Genomic DNA, 18,631 nt, shown 5'->3' with positions numbered 1-18,631 from the left:
GGTGACCATTCCCTCGCAAGAAGAAGAGGTAAAAACTCGGTTCAAGGAACATAAAAAACTACTTATCAAACATCTAAATAGAAAGTGGGACATGTCCTTCCCGGAAACCTATATTAATAACAGGATAGTGCCAAGGGGACTTAGAGATAAGGTGATACCCGCTGAGCACCTCCACAGTCCAAGATTCTTGGAAAAGTGGAAGGAGCTCTGTATAGACCACGGGGTATCGGTTATGAAATTAATAGTAGAAGAGGAAAAAATCCAATTGGAGGAACTGGTAAAGGCAATTACAGAGAGCTCCCAGGGATTGGAGCCCTATAAAAAAACTAGAGGAGTTTCAAAAACTCAACAAGGCCCTTAAAAAAGAGGTGGAAAAAACGCAGTCCACATTAAAAACAACAAAACAATCCAAGTTTAGACGGGACCTGAGTGACTGGGAGAAGGGAGACATTTTTTACTTAACCCCACGCCGTAGCCGGAGAAGTTCTAGGAGAAGAAATAATAGATCATCATCTAGGGGTAAAAAATCCTTGAGTGATACCGAAGAAGACAACCTGACCAAAACGGTGACTTTTTTAGAGAGGGAGGGGGCAGTGAGCGAAAACAAGGGCGACCACCCAGACGCGAACCCAAATTTACACAAACAACTAGCCCCCGAACCTCAGAGACAGATAGCCAGAGGGGGAGCACGCACCAGGAGTCAACGAAAATAGTCAAACCACCCGTGGATGAGTCGGATAGGAAGGACATGAAAATTATCAATCTTTCTAAGTTTAAATTAAGTAGGAGACATATTGATCTCTTACAAAAAGGGATGTCTTTTTCGCCCACCAATCAGACGGACGAGTTCACAGTATTTAAGGACATTACCCTTTTTATACGCAAAGTCTTCCTACGCTTCATCCATACTAATAATCTAGGATCAGTAACAGATAAAAATACAACTAAAAATCAGGATGAAGAAATGCTGGCTATCCTAAGCTCCCTCTTGGAGGAAAATGAGAGAGAGGAAGCTGAGCATGGTCCCTACAAGAGGCAGTCCAAACTGAATATTAAATCCATCAAGATGCCCCCACTTAATAAAAACAGATGGCTAAGTCTATTCTTGGATATGATACAAACAGATCTATCCAAGATGGACTGGAGTTTAAAAAGTGAAGATAATCTCTCCCCGGAGGAACGTAGAGCAATCCGTGAACTGTCGGAAGCCCCACAGCTAGTTATAAAAAGGAGTGACAAAGGTGGGAATGCTGTGCTTCTGGATGAGAAAGATTATGAAAAGGAGGTCTTTCGCCTGTTAGGCGATGCCAAAACCTATAAAAAAACTATCCAGTGACCCCTTTCCCAACCTAGTCACTAATCTTAATAGTAAACTTAAATTAGCAGCAGAAGCAGGACTACTAGGCAAACGGGAATTAAATTACCTTACAATTCAAGAATATAATGTACCAATATTCTATATCATCCCGAAGGTACATAAATCGCTTGAAAATCCTCCGGGGAGACCAATTGTCTCAGCGATAAAGGGTCCCCTCGAGAGAACTGGAAAATACTTGGACAGTCTACTGAAGGAGATGGTTATAGATCTTAAATCCTATGTGAAGGATACAGGGGATGTCCTGAGACATATCTCCCAGATCAATATACAGGGGGAGCTCCTCCTGGTGGGGATCGACGTGGAATCTTTGTACACATCGATCCCCCACGACTGGGGAATTAAAGCAGTTGATGTTTTTCTTGACAGACATTTTCCCAACTATGGTCCACAGAATGAATTTCTAGTGGACCTTCTGACTTTTGCCCTCAAAAACAACTTTTTTCAATTTCTGTCCAATTTTTATCAACAAACCAACGGCATTTCCATGGGAGCACCTTGGGCCCCAGCATATGCCTGTCTCCATTTGGGACTATGGGAGGAGGACGAGGTGTACACCTCGCCGATGTACCTGAGCCATGTACACACGTGGCTCAGGTACATCGACGACGTGTTTGTCATTTGGAAGGGCGAACAGGATACATTGGCACAGTTTATAGACTGTCTCAATTCCAATGACCGCAATATTAAATTGACATACACATGGGACCGAGAAAGGATTTTCTTTCTGGATCTATTTATCAACAGGAGGAATTCTTCCCTGGTGACCCAGACCTTCCGCAAGGAGACCTCTGCGAACACACTTCTAAGAGCAGACAGTCACCACCCGAAATGGCTCAAGGACAGTGTCCCTGTAGGCCAATTTCTCCGTATCAGGCGAAACTGTTCCAACAAAGAAGACTATAGACATAAAAGCGACGAGTTGTACAAACGCTTTCGGGAACGCGGATACTCCCATAAACAGCTAAGGAGGGCCAAACGTAAGGCAGCAGGGCGGAATCGCCCCTCTCTCCTAGACAGAAAACCATCAGAAAATCTACAACTTGCCCTTCCCTCTCCCACAACTCCAGATCCGGTGAGAATTATTACTGAGTTCGGGTCCCAATGGGACACAGTCAAAACCATACTAGAGAAACACTGGGGTATACTCACCAACACCCCCGGTATAGCCCAGATAGTGGGACCTACTCCCAAAATGGTAGCAAGAAGGGCCAAAAATTTGGGTGACTCCCTAATTCACTCTGAACATACTAGAAGTATTGATAGCTCTTGGCTATCTCAATTCCCCAGAAGCAAGGGGATGTTCCCCTGCGGACACTGTCAGGTCTGTCCATATGTACACAGGACAACAACTTTCAGTGACTCTTTAAATAAAAATAACTTTGAGATTAAAAGTCTCATTAACTGTGCAACTACTAGGGTCATCTATATGTTGACCTGCCCATGCAAAAAGATATACATCGGCAAGACAAAGCGACAATTTAGGATTCGCCTAGGAGAACACATGAGGGAAATCCTGGAAAAAAATCCGGAGAAACCGGTAGCCAGACACTTTGCCCAATACCACCAGGGCAAACTGTCTGGCATGCAAGTAAAGGGAATTTATGCCCTTAATCTGTCCTCCAGAAGAGGGGACTTTGATCAAATTTTGCAGCAAAAGGAAAAAAGATGGATTTTTCGCCTGTGTTCCCTGGTCCCTCTAGGCTTGAACACAGAATTGAATTTTCAGCCTTTCCTGGTAGCATAAATAGACTGGGGGTTTATCATATAAGAAACTGACCCCCTCCTTTTCTCCCCCCTCCCCCCCTCCCTTTCCCCTCCTGCCTATCCATGTATCTATACACTGTTTCGATCCTTCCATTATCCTTCCCCGCCTTGATTTGACTTGATTTGGTATATGTCCTGAGTGTATCTCCTACCCAAGCACTGGTCTGTCATCTGCTATGTCTGATGAACAGAATAAAAGTAGCTCATTTGATATCTATTTATATCAACTAACTGCTGTAATATAGAGAACAGGAACATTAATCGCATGATGACATATTCTACTATACTTTTTATATCCACTAATGCCTCTAACTCCCTTTTTTGAGTGTATATTCAAGAAAGTATATGCTGGAATTCTTGTTATTACAACTAGAAATTGACCATACACGAGAAAGTGGCAAACAAACAGTGGACGACAGCCTGGACACACACAGACTGGAAAAATCTCCTTCATTTAAATTAGCCGGGTGGGCGTGCATGAGGGAGGGACAACAATAAGAAGGAGCCCTCGCACGCCACCTGCACGTCCAGATGAAGCTACACACGTTTGTTTTGTGAAACGCGTTGACGTCACTCCGCCTGGACGTCACGCCGCTGTCATCCCCCGGTGGGGCTAGCCGGCTCACCTATTGAGGGAGCGTTCCGCTCTATAGTTCGGAACAGCCGTATGGAGGGCAACAGGTGCACCTGGATGGCCGGCCACATATCTACATGAGAAGTGCATGAGAAGTACCCCTCGGCTCGCGGAGAACTTTTGGGTTAGTGTCCGGCATTGTGCACAGCGGCAAGAGGCGCAGTCTACAACACAGGAGCCACTGCAACCTGGCAATACCTTAGAATTCCCAGACGGGACCCGGGAGCGGTAACGTACTAGGCTACCTGTCTATGTATTTCTGCCCATGCTTGTCACCGTTTGACTTCATTACAGCACGCACCTGCATATATATTACCAACTATACCGGATAACTGCATATCTTGCTGTATACCATCCCAGACCCTGGCAACCGCGATCTAACATTTACATATGCAAGGCCAATACACCTCCATCCACAGGATGAATTGACGTCTGAACATAGGACTCACATTAGCATCCCACTCCACGGCCGACCACCCTCTCCCAGGTTCCTTCCCTTTTCTTCCCTTCCCACCCCCCTCCCTCCCCTGCTCCCCACATCCTTCCATACCCCGCCCCGAACCTCCCCTCCCCTGGGGGAATTGATGTCTGCCCTGCAAACCTTACTCAGCATTGCTGTATACTCCTTATTGTTATGGTTTGCGCAGACATCAATAGCCAAGACGTCCGGACGTTTTTGTTTTGTTTTGTAGGTCTTTACATGTTACATGTTCCCCATGTCTGTGATTTGTTTGTTTTTGATCAATCCAGGTATTGATCAATTTTATCAGGGCAGGGTCACTCACTGGTAATGCTTTTGTACATATCTCCATGTTTTTCTATTTTGTACCAATAAATATTCATTCACATTTGATATACTTATTCAGATTGCCTCTCTTTTGAGCCCCGCTTTTCATTTGGTCCCCCTCTGTTTGGGACAATTTTGGGTTACAAGTGTATGGGGGTTGGAGGGCAACCATAGTTCTACGGTACGGAATTCATATACATGGTTAAACAAGCCTCATTATACCTCGTTTGATTTAATACTCTGCAGTACTCTGCCAATACTATGCAATAATCTGCAATAATCTGGAATAATCTGCAATACTCTGCCAATACTCTGGAATAATCTGCAAAACTCTGCCAATACTCTGCAATAATCGCCAATACTCTGCCAATACTCTGGAATAATCTGGCAATACTCTGCAATAATCTGGCAATACTCTGCAATACTCTGCAATACTCGCCAATACTCTGCCAATACTCGCCAATACTCTGCCAATACTCTGCCAATACTCACCAATAATAAATTTTAACAGAATCAAAGAATTTTTTTTTTTTTACCGAATTTTCAGTCTTTTTTGATTTATAGCGCAAAAAATAAAAAACCCAGTATTGATTAAATACCACCAAAAGAAAGCTCTATTTGTGTGAAAAAAATGACAAACATTTCATATGGGTACAGTGTTGCATGACTGAGTAATTGTCATTCAAAGTGTGAGAGCAACAAAAGCTGAAAATTGGTCTCAACAATAGCTCAGCGCCAGTGAATGGACACCTGGGGAACTCAACCAAAACATGTGGTGTTTAACATATGATATACAAATAACATGTATTGCCTTGGGGGGGGGAGGGAGGGGGGAAAAGTGAACCCAGTGCAGCTAGACCAACCGTAACTGATAGATACAGATCACAAACAAAAAGCAAAAAATTGTCCAGCGCTCTGGATAACACAAAGTCAAACTGCAACAGTCCGAAGTGAAAAACTAGATGATTTAATAAAAACAGTTTATAAAAACAGTCCCATAGTAACACAGCACTAAATTGAAATTATAGAAGCATAATTAATGGCAGATGGTCCATCGAGCAACAAGAAAACCAAAACAGGAGATCCATCCGACTGCATAGTCCGAAACTGTAAAGAGTGGAGAAGGGAGAAGAAATGGAGAGAAGGGAACCCAGGTAGAGATACACTGGGAACTCGCAGGATTCTCGCTGGATGTGGGGTCCAATCCCTGCAGGGATGACTCACCGGCTCTGGATGGCTGTGCAGTTGGTATGGCCTGGAGGGGGATAACACCTCCACCGCGAGGAGAGAAGGCTCGCTGAAGCTCCGTCGCGATGGGCGATGACATCAGCCCAGCTGGGAAGCCACTCCAGAGGGGGAAGAGCTCAGCCTCGCATGGGAAAGCCGCCAGAGTGTCAGCTGGTGAACCACTGAGCCGCTGACTTGCTGGTCTGTGTCCCCTCAGGGATGAGATGCCTCTGAGTTGGATGGTATCACTCAGGGGATCCAACAATGTGAAGTAAAAAACAGAAAGGGGATGGGGGAACCAACAAATGATGATAAAAGTTGCTACTGTTGGGCAATGGAGAGATCCCAAAGGTGGATGGATGGATGGTCACCGTGGCATGATACTGGATGGGACCATTGTAGAGAAGGTTGCCTTGACGACGCGTTTCGCGCATCAGCGCTTTTTCATAGTCTATTTGTTGAGGTTGCTTGGAACAATGAGGCCCTCGTGGCTGCTTTTTCTCATTGTCTTTCAGATTCTATCAAGGACTGAGCTGGAGAACTTGATCTCGTTTGCCATCCTCATTGACTCCAGGCTCAGAGAAAGACTTTCTTTTAAGGAGTGCTTGTGGAAGCCTCCTGTACATTTGCCTACGAGCTTTGCAGTCCCACCCGTGCCTCCCTCACCTCCCATGCCTACCGAGTCGGTCAGTGAAGATGAACCCATGCACTTGGGCTTCACGCGTCTCTCTGTGGATGAGAGCGCTTTTAGTAGGAGGGAGAGATTGTGCCTTTTATTGTGGCCAGGTAGGTCACTTTTTGAAGTCTTGTCCTACCCGTCCTGGGAACACTGAGGTCCTGTCATGGACAGACCTTAGGTGGTGTTGTGTCGTCCCCAGTTATCCAGAAGGATAAGCCCCTGGTTTCGGTCACCCTTTCTTGGGCTAAGTTGTCTATCGAGATACAGGCTCTAATCGACTCTGGGGCTGCAGGCTTGTTCATTGATGCTGCCTTTGTATCAAAGCACTCGATTCCACTGCAGCTGCGTGACACTCCACTTGCCATTGAGGCTCTTGACAGGAGACCTCTACAGAGGTTCTCTCCTGGTCACCACAATGCAGTGAAACATGCTTCCGGAAGGTAGCCAAGGTCCTGTGTACCTCTTCACTCTCCTCCCTGCCAGAGGAGTACCGTGATTTTAGCGATGTCTTTGACAAAGGTCAAGCCGGTAGTTTGCCTCCACACCGGCCGTATGATTGCGCAATTGCCCTTCAACCTGGTGCCACTCCCCCTCGTGGCCGGGTTTACCCTTTGTCGGTCTTGGAGGATAAATCATGGAGGAGTATGTTGCAGACGCACTTTCTCAGGGTTTCATCCGCAAATCCTCGTCTCCTGCTGGTGCTGGTTTCTTCTTTGTGAAGAAGAGGAGCTGTGAACTGAGACCTTGTATTGATTATAGGGGTCTCAATGGTTTCACAATTAAGAATGCCTACCCGATCCCGTTGATTACAGAGTTATTTGACCACCTCAAGGGAGCAACGGTTTTCACTATGCTTGATCTGAGAGGGGCTTACAATATCGTGAGAATTAAGGAGGGCGACGAGTGATAAACTGCGTTTAATACCAGAACAGGCCATTATGAGTATCTCGTAATGCCTTTTGGCATTTGTAACACCCCGGCAGTTTTCCAGGAATTTATCAACGATGTCCTCTGAGATTTGTTGCAGTTATGTGTGGTGGTTTAACTCAATGATATCCTCATATTTTCCAAGTCCCTGGAGAACCACCACACAGATGTCTGTCGTGTGCTTCAGAAATTAAGAGAGAACAATCTGTCAAACACAACACAAACACAAACAGTCATTTCCACTGCTGGTTTTTCGATGGACCCACAGAAACTTTCGGCAGTCCTACAGTGGCCTCGACCCGTGGGGTTACGTTCTCTGCAGCGTTTCCTGGGTTTTGTCAACTATTATCGCAAGTTTATTCGTAACTTCTTGTCTCTGGTCAAGCCCCTGACCGATATGACCAGAGGGAACTGTAACCCACAGAGGCCTTTGAAAGTCTCAAAGCTGCCTTTGTTTCTGCTCCTGTGTTGGCACATCCTAAACCTACGTTACCTTTTATCCTTGAGGTTGATGCTTCTGAGACTGGTGTTGGCGCCCTTCTGTCTCAACGTCCTACCTCTGAGAGTGCTATGCATCCTTGTGGCTACTTTTCCAAGAAATTGTCACCTCCCGAGTGCAATTACGAGATTGGTGACAGGGAGCTGTTGGCAATCATTTTACATAGTTATATAGTTACATAGTAGGTGAGGTTGAAAAAAGACAGTCAGTGGTCCAAGTCAAGTCCAACCTATGTGTGTGATTATATGTCAGTATTACATTGTATATCCCTGTATGTTGTGGTCATTCAGGTGCTTATCTAAAAGTTTCTTGAAACTATCGATGCGGGGGCTCAGGAGGCGGAGCCTAGCGGAGCAGACATGCATTGTTAGAGCTCCACACCGCTGAGGAGAGAAGAGAAGGACAAAGCGGAACCTGCAGACTCAAAAGGTATCCATTTGAACCTTTTTGCCCCAGGGAACAAACTGTGAAAGTTTGGGCAGGAAATATGGTACTGGGAGGAAACCGTGGCAGAAATAAAAATCACCTCACAAAGAGCTCACAGGCACTCACTGCAGCTGAAGCAGCTCCAGTCACCTCACACGATACAGCATCAGGGTGCTCTCACAGACAGAAAATGTCACAGCAAGACTCTCCATTTGAGTCAGATACAGAACAAATCCTCTCACAAACTTCTCCACAAGCCTCCTCAGTATCCCCAGTAATATTATTACAATTTGAAAAGATGCTTCATAAGGCTTTAAAACAAACCTCAGACCAAATAACAAAAAGCCTAACCAAAGAAATAAGAGAGCTGGGAAACCGCACCGCAGCCTTAGAAATAAAAATGAATGAAATTGAAATTACAACCCAAGAAAATATAACAGAATTGGAACAATTAAAAAAAGAGAATTTAATACTTCAAACTAAGCTCGAAGATTACGAAAATAGAGCCAGACGTTCAAACTTGCGCATAAGGGGAATACCTGAAACTGTGACAGACCTGCAATCTACTATTACTGCTCTATTACAAGAACTAAAGCCAGATATCCCTATTGAACGTTTAGAACTGGACAGAGTACACAGAGCCCTCACAGCCAAAAAGAAATATGGACCCCCACGTGATATAATCACAAAATTTCATTATTACAGAACGAAAGAACAAATACTAATTGCTGCAAGAGAAAAAAAGGAACTTAATTTTCAAGGACACAATTATCAAATTTTTGCTGACCTATCCCAACTTACTATTACTAAAAGACGATCCATGAAACCCCAACTAATGGAACTGCAACGCCACAACATTATGTATCAATGGGGCTTCCCCTTTTCAGTCAGATTTAACTACCAAGGTACAATTTACAGAAGCAGATCAGCAGATGAACTACAACAAACCCTTTTAAAATTAAATCTGACAGAACCCACAAGCAGCAACACTCCCACACACAGAAGAATGGCATCATCTTCACCTTCAGGCAGCACCCAGAAAATTTCAGAACAAAATGGGAATCATCATTCTCACAAAAGAGGCCGTTATGGCACATCATCCATGGACCAAGAAGATTCAATGGACTGACATCCTAATTCCTGATATCTCTTCATTTATTATACTAAGAGATGGTTCTCTATAAAAAACCTATATTTATAACTGAATGTAACTGCATTCTGATAGTCACACACTGTGTGGGATCATGTTACATTCCAGTTATATTTCTTATTACTTCTGATTCATATAGCCTTAGAATATATAAGTGAAATAAGGAAATTCTTGTTCAGTTATATATTATCAGGTAATAACAATAGATTTATTACTTTTTAGGACAAATATGTTCAATAATCCAGAAGTAATGGAAGCTTTTTCTTTCTTTTCTTAAAACAAATATATTATTACCTAACTAGTTCCTAGAATTATGTTTTTGTTTATTCTAATCTGAAGCAATACAACTTCAATTTTATGAGTTAACATATCTAAACAGTTACATATGAATAAAATATGTAATTGTTTACTCTAAAAGGGTTAAAATCCCCAAATAATTCAAAATATCTTCATCAATACCAAAGTTATTAACAGTACCTTTCTAACTTAATTATTTAGCCTAGGGCAAGACTAACCATATAAAACCACCCTGGAATAAATAATTTCAACAAAAACTATATTCTGCACTCCAATTAATGAAACATCATTTTGATGTCTTTGACATAGCACTTCTCTCCTGTAAGCGGAAGATCCGTGTACCCCCATTAGCCCTCCTCATTCTCCCAACCATATTATGTGGGAGTGTGACGAAGGCACTTATTCCCCTGAGAGAGATATTTATTCTCTTTCACGGGTAAATTGTGATTACTTGCAAAAAATAATTTATACAATGTATCATCTAATCTCATATGTTTTTTGTTTACTCTTTACTCCAGACTTCACTGGTTTCTTTTCTATCTATTCATCTCTTCAGTCCACACAGGTTGATCTGCGCAGTCAGCTCTGCATAACAAAAAGTAAGTCAAAACTATTTGATCTATTGCCATGGCATCACTGAATATACTTTCCCTGAATGTTCAGGGAATAAATGTCCCTCAAAAAAGGACCAAAGCCTTCCGTACTTTCCATAACAAGAAGGCTCACATAGTATGCCTCCAAGAAACACACTTCACCAAAGATTCTACTCCAAAATATATTTCTCCTTTTTATCAACAAATTTACACGGCTTCTGCCTGTACCAAGCAAAGGGGAACTCTAATTGCATTTCACCGATCCACACCATTCACCTTATCATCAGAAATTAAAGACCCAGAAGGTAGATACCTGATACTCATGGGTTATATAATGGATACAGCAATCACGGTGATTTCCTACTACGCTCCTAACAAACAACCTACACCATTCCTCTCACATATATTACAAGTGATTAATACACACAAAATAGGAACAGTGATAATGTGTGGGGATTCGAACCAGGTCCTCCTCCCATTTCTAGATAAATCACCTTTTACACCATCCAAAATAACCTCTAGATTACCTTTTTCTCAACTTCTTTCCAAATACAATCTGGTAGATTCATGGAGAGAAAGTAACCCAATGAAAAAGAAATTCACTTATTTCTCGCACCCTCATCAAACCTTCACTAGAATAGATCATATTTTTCTAACAATAGGAATGATACCAGAAATTATTGCATCAGATATAATTCCGATTCCGTGGTCTGACCATAATGCAGTATACACTACTATAGCCTCAGCCATACCAAAAGCGCATGACCCAACGTGGTACTTACCGGACATAATGCTCAAACACCCACTACATCAGATGGCCATTGAACAAGCTTTAAAGGAATACATATCAATTAATAATACAACAGACATCTCCCCAATAGCACTGTTGGAAGCTCATAAGCCTGTCTTGCGTGGTACAATACAAAGACAAATGGCACTATTTAAACGGGAACGCAAAAATCTAGCAAAAAAACTAGAACTCAATTTTAATGCAGCCTACATATCATTTCAAGATAATCCATCTCAGAGTACAAAATCTCATCTGGAAAAATCTAGATTGGAATACGATCTATTTCTCACTGAGTCAGTTGATAAATCCCTCAAACGCTCCAAACACAATTTCTACATGAATACAAACAAACCAGGTACATATTTGGCTCGGGCATTAAATTCAACTAACAAATCTTTCAAACCAATACGTTTGAAATTATCAAAAAATGTTTACACTTGTAATCCAGTTAAAATAGTCCATAAATTTCACTCACATCTCGCAACTTTATACAAGACAAACAATGAATTTAATCCTACAGAGGCTGAATCCTTCTTCTCAAAAATAACCTTACCTGAGTTATCTCAGAATCAAAAAAGCAGTTTGGATGAGCCTATAACTATAGATGAAGTTGCTAACGCCATAAAAGACCTAAAACTTAACAAAAGACCAGGCCCAGACGGCTACTCGGCTTTATACAATAAAACATTCTCAGAAATACTCTCTCCCATTCTCACTGAAACTTTTAACAAACTTCTAGATGGACATTCTTTTCGGCAAGAAACACTAATGGCAATTGTTTGTATGATCCCAAAACCCCTTTCTGATGATACTTCCTGTGTGAATTATCGGCCTATCTCTCTGTTAAACCTCGATATTAAATTATTACCAAAAATAATAGCAAAATGCCTCAGTAGCATTATAGGAAAATTAATACATAGAGATCAAGTAGGCTTCATGCCAAATAGACAGGCAGGCGATAATATACGCAGGGCAGTGTTATTGGCACACATTGCTAAAAAACGGAAAATCCCTTTATGTTTTCTATCTCTCGATATTAAGAGGGCATTTGACACAGTATCCTGGCAATATATGCAATATACATTACAAAAATGGGGTTTTGGACCCCACTTTTTAACATGGATCAAAGCATTATATAATAAACCCAAAGCCTATATAAAATATGCTGGATACAAATCTGAAGCCTTTAATATCGAAAGAGGTACCCGACAGGGTTGCCCATTATCTCCCTTATTATTTGCCCTTATACACGAACCCATGGCCCAATACATCAGAACAAACCAAACTATAACTGGCATTGAAGTAGGAGGTATTACACACAAATTATGTATATTTCCAGACGATATATTACTTTTTCTATCATCACCACAGGTCTCTGGTCCTAACTTAATACCAGCTCTTGATGGATTTGCAGCCCTATCCGGCCTTATGATTAATCCTAAGAAATGCCTAGTGCTTAATATTTCACTCACAAACATGGAATTGATCCCGCCTAGGGCTGCACTCCTATTCACATGGGCAGAAAAATCAATCCCATATCTTGGAATTCATTTAACAGCATCTCATTCTGACTTATTCTCAACCAATTATCCTCCTGTATTAAGACAGATCACAAATCTAATAAAACAATGGTCGCAACTTCCTTTATCCTGGATAGGGAAGATTAATGCAATCAAAATGACTATTCTACCCAAATTGCTTTATCTATTCAGAGTCCTCCCTATTCCAATTCCTTCCTATTTTTTGAGAGTAGTACAAAAAAGAGCAACTTCGTTTATATGGGGCTCTTCTAAACCACGTATACCTATACACACACTACATCTTCCCAAAAATAAAGGAGGCCTGGGATACCCTAATTTTACTAACTACTACAGAGCAGCACATTTGGCCAGTCTGTCCAAATACCATGCAAAACAGGAAATCCCATTATGGGTATTTATAGAGGCTTCAGAAAATGACCCTCTATTAATATCAAATTTATTATGGCTTGATCCTAAAGACCGCTTTAAAATTCATAATCCCATAACTAAATACTTCTTATCTCTCTGGGATAAACTAAAAACCAAATATCAGTTACAATCTCCACACAATCCTCTCCTTTCTTTTATCAGAAATCCGGCCTTTTATCCGGCATGGATCTACCCAAATTCTTTTAAAGTTTGGACAACATCAGGCATTCAGACACTAAATGACTTCATAGCATCTAAATCATTCCTTTCATTCCCATCGCTTAGAGAAAAATATGATCTACCAAACTCTGAGATATTTAGATATCTCCAAATCAAAAATTTCTATACACCATTCCTAAAGGGGGATACACCATTATCCCAATTATCCATTTTTGAATCAATCTGTACAAAAGATCCATTTGCTAAAGGTACAATTTCATCACTTTATAATCAATTATATGGAGTAGCAAATCTTAATAGACCCTCTTACGTTCAGAGGTGGGAGGAGGACCTGGGACGAACTTTAGAAGACAGGGACTGGTCTAACATATGGCTCACATCTAAGTCATCTTCACCCAACATCTTAGCACTGGAGACAAATTATAAAGTCCTAACTCGCTGGTACCTTGTACCCGCTAGAGTGGCAAAATATTCACCTAATACCTCAGCTCTTTGTTTTCGAGGATGCCCAGAAATAGGCACATATTTACACATATGGTGGACGTGCCCAGTAATCCAAACCTTCTGGAAGGAAGTATTCGTGATTGCATCTAAAATATTTAAAAAAATAATACAACCAGATCCATATTTAACCTTACTTAATCTAAAACCGGAATGGTTAACACTCTCTCAATTCAAACTTATGATCCAACTAATAACGGCTGCAAAACAAACAGTGGCCAAGGCATGGAAATCTCCTACATTGGTACTAGCAGAAACAATTCACAGAATGAATAATACAATGTCCCATGCTAAGATGGTAGCCATCGATCAAAATCAAATTCCAAAATTTGAAAAACTTTGGCATCCTTGGATAAAACAACAGTTCCTGTCAAACTTCAATGACTCTGTCCTGTTGCCATGGTAACAGATTAAATGACTTACAGAGACACCCATTCTAAGGCTTCAAAGAGAACTAAAAAGAATAATAAACTGACGAGCGGGACAACCTTGTGGACCATACCTCTACCTTTCAACCCTTTTCTTCTTTCTCTTTCCTTTTCTCCACCTTACGATTAAAGCTCATTATCAGAATTTATTTGACCTATATACACTGTACTTGTAAACAATATGTATAGTAGGTATAAATCATTTAAATACCTACAAAAGTAACTAAGAAAATGATATATATCTTTAATTTAGGTTTACGTGAACCCAATGTTTAATATTTGAAATTTCATGTTATTTACCTATATAAACCCTACTGTAAAACAATGAGCTTACTTTATAGATCCTTGTAAACTTACTTTATGTATCTTTATAACATTGTATACTCAATAAACTTCTTTTGACAAGGAAACTATCGATGCTCCCCGCTGAGACCACAGCCTGTGGAAGGGAATTCCACATCCTTGCCACTCTTACAGTAAAGAACCCTCTACGTAGTTTAAGGTTAAACCTCTTTTCTTCTAATTTTAACCACTTGAGGACCGCCTCACACCGATGTACGTCGGCAAGGCGGCACGGGCAGGCAGAATCACGTACAGACACGTGATCTGCCTCCCGTGGGTGGGGGGTCCAATCGGACCCCCCCGGTGCCCGAGGCGGTCCTCTTTTGTCCCCCCGCGATCGGAGGTGAGGGGGAGGCTATCCATTTGTGGCCCCCCCCTCACGAGCGCCGCCGGCCAATCAGAACATTCCTTTGGCCGCCGGCCAAACAGTAGCAAAGGAAATGATGTCATCTCTCCTCGGCTCGGTATTTTCCGTTCCGGCGCCGAGGAGAGAAGACATCAATGTGAGTGTACAAACACTACACCTCACAGTAGAACATGCCAGGCACACAAAACACCCCCGATCGCCCCCCGATCAACCCCCAATCACCCCTCCCCCCTCGTCACACTGACACCAAGCAGTTTTTTTTTTTTTTTCTGATTACTGCATGGTGTCAGTTTGTGACAGTTACTGTGGTAGGGCAGTTAGTATTAGCCCCCTTTAGGTCTAGGGTACCCCCCTAACCCCCCCTAATAAAGTTTTAACCCCTTGATCACCCCCTGTCGCCAGTGTCGCTAAGCGATCATTTTTCTGATCGCTGTATTAGTGTCGCTGGTGACGCCAGTTAGGGACGTAAATATTTAGGTTCGCCGTCAGCGTTTTATAGCGTCAGGGACCCCCATATACTATCTAATAAATGTTTTAACCCCTTGATTGCCCCCTAGTTAACCCTTTCACCACTGATCACCGTATAACCGTTACGGGTGACGCTGGTTAGTTCGTTTATTTTTTATAGTGTCAGGGCACCCGCCGTTTATTACCGAATAAAGGTTAGCCCTCTGATCGCCCGGCGGTGATATGCGTCACCCCAGGCAGCGTCAGATTAGTGCGCCTCCCTTAGTGGTATAGTATCTGAACGGATCAATATCTGATCCGATCAGATTTATACTAGCGTCCCCAGCAGTTTAGGGTTCCCAAAAACGCAGTGTTAGCGGGATCAGCCCAGATACCTGCTAGCACCTGTGTTTTGTCCCTCCGCCCGGCCCAGCCCAGCCCACCCAAGTGCAGTATCGATCGATCACTGTCACTTACAAAACACTAAACGCATAACTGCAGCGTTCGCAGAGTCAGGCCTGATCCCTGCGATCGCTAACAGTTTTTTGGTAGCATTTTGGTGAACTGGCAAGCACCAGCCCCAGGCAGCGTCAGGTTAGCGCCAGTACCGCTAACACCCACGCACGCACTGTACACCTCCCTTAGTGGTATAGTATCTGATCGGATCAATATCTGATCCGATCAGATCTATACTAGCGTCCCCAGCAGTTTAGGGTTCACAAAAATGCAGTGTTAGCGGAATCAGCCCAGATACCTGCTAGCACCTGCGTTTTGCCCCTCCGCCCAGCCCAGCTTAGCCCACCCAAGTGCAGTATCGATCAATCACTGTCACTTACAAAACACTAAACGCATAACTGCAGCGTTCGCAGAGTCAGGCCTGATCCCTGCGATCGCTAACAGTTTTTTTGGCAGCGTTTTGGTGAACTGGCAAGCACCAGTGGCCTAGTACACCCCGGTCGTAGTCAAACCAGCACTGTAGTAACACTTGGTGACGTGGCAAGTCCCATAAATGCAGTTCAAGCTGGTGAGGTGGCAAGCACAAGTAGTGTCCCACTGCCACCAAGAAGACAAACACAGGCCCGTCGTGCCCATAATGCCCTTCCTGCTGCATTCGCCAATCCTAATTGGGTTCCCACCACTTCTGCAGCGCCCGTACTTCCCCCATTCACATCCCCAACCAAATGCAGTCGGCTGCATGAGAGGCATTTTCTTTATGTCCTCCCGAGTACCCCTACCCAACGAACCCCCCAAAAAAAGATGTCGTGTCTGCAGCAAGCACAGATACAGGCGTGACATCCGCTATTATTGTCCCTCCTGTCCTGATAATCCTGGTCTTTGCATTGGTGAATGTTTTGAACGCTACCATGCACTAGTTGAGTATTAGCGTAGGGTACAGCATTGCACAGACTAGGCACACTTTCACAGGGTCTCCCAAGATGCCATGGCATTTTGAGAGACCCAAACCTGGAACCAGTTACAGTTATAAAAGTTAGTTACAAAAAAAAGTGTAAAAAAAAAAAAAAAAAAAATATATATATATATATATATATATATATATATATATATATATATATAAAATAAAAAAAAAAGTTGTTGTTTTATTCTTCTCTCTCTCTCTATTCTCTCTCTATTGTTCTGCTCTTTTTTATTGTATTCTATTCTGCAATGTTTTATTGTTATTATGTTTTATCAAGTTTGCTTTTCAGGTATGAAATTTTTTTATACTTTACCGTTTACTGTGTTTTATTGTTAACCATTTTTTTGTCTTCAGGTATGCCATTCACGACTTTGAGTGGTTATACCAGAATGATGCCTGCAGGTTTAGGTATCATCTTGGTATCAATCTTTTCAGGCTCTTCGGCTTTCATGTAAAAGCAATCCTAGTGGCTAATTAGCCTCTAGACTGCTTTTACAAGCAGTGGGAGGGAATGCCCCCCCCCACCACCGTCTTCCGTGTTTTTCTCTGGCTCTCCTGTCTCAACAGGGAACCTGAGAATGCAGCCGGTGATTCAGCCAGCTGACCATAGACCTGATCAGAGACCAGAGTGGCTCCAAACATCTCTATGGCCTAAGAAACCGGAAGCTACGAGCATTTCATGACTTAGATTTCACCGGATGTAAACAGCGCCATTGGGAAATTGGGAAAGCATTTTATCACACCGATCTTGGTGTGGTCAGATGCTTTGAGGGCAGAGGAGAGATCTAGGGTCTAATAGACCCCAATTTTTTCAAAAAAGAGTACCTGTCACTACCTATTGCTATCATGGGGGATATTTACATTCCCTGAGATAACAATAAAAATGATTAAAAAAAAAATGAAAGGAACAGTTTAAAAATAAGATAAAAAAGCAAAAAAAATAATAAAGAAAAAAAAAAGCACCCCCCAAATGACCCCATTTTGGAAAGTAGATACCCCAAGCTATTTGCTGAGAGTCATGTCGAGTCCATGGAATATTTTATATTGTGACACAAGTTGCGGGAAAGAGACAATTTTTTTTTTTTTTTTTTTTGCACAAAGTTGTCACTAAATGATATACTGCTCAAACATGCCATGGGAATATGTGAAATTACACCCCAAAATACATTCTGTTGCTTCTCCTGAGTACAGGGATACCACATGTGTGAGACTTTTTGGGACCCCGAAAACCAAGCACTGCCTTCAGGCTTTCTAAGGGCGTAAATTTTTGATTTCACTCTTCACTGCCTATCACAGTTTCGGAGGTCATGGAATGCCCAGGTGGCACAAACCCCCCCAAATGACCCCATTTTGGAAAGTAGACACCCCAAGCTATTTGCTGAGAGGTATAGTGAGTATTTTGCAGACCTCAATTTTTGTCACAAAGTTTTGAAAATTGAAAAAAGAAAAAAAAAAGTTTTTTCTTGTCTTTCTTCATTTTCAAAAACAAATGAGAGCTGCAAAATACTCACCATGCCTCTCAGCAAATTGCTTGGGGTGTCTACTTTCCAAAATGGGGTCATTTGGGGGTTTTTTGTGCCACCTGGGCATTCCATGGCCTCCGAAACTGTGATAGGCAGTGAAGAGTGAAATCAAAAATTTACACCCTTAGAAATCCTGAAGGCGGTGATAGGTTTCCGGGGCCCCATACGCAGCTAGGTTCCCAAAAAGTCCCACACATGTGGTATCCCCATACTCAGGAGAAGCAGCTAAATGTATTTTGGGCTGCAATTCCACATATACCCATGGCCTGTGTGAGCAATATATCATTTAGTGACAATTTTGTGCAAAAAAAAAATTGTCACTTTCC

The 18,631-nt window shown here is 42.3% G+C and overlaps 1 protein-coding gene across 1 annotated transcript in view; it reads right to left on the bottom strand.

Moving 5' to 3' along the window:
• Positions 1-18,631, bottom strand: part of HRC (histidine rich calcium binding protein) — a 319,013-nt gene that overhangs the window by 216,607 nt on the left and 83,775 nt on the right. The window lies entirely within an intron of this gene.

Source organism: Aquarana catesbeiana, linkage group LG10, assembly GCF_042186555.1.
Source record: "Aquarana catesbeiana isolate 2022-GZ linkage group LG10, ASM4218655v1, whole genome shotgun sequence".
NCBI lineage: Eukaryota > Metazoa > Chordata > Amphibia > Anura > Ranidae > Aquarana > Aquarana catesbeiana.
The sequence above is the reverse complement of the archived record's forward strand: the minus strand, read 5'-3'. Positions and strand labels throughout refer to the sequence as shown.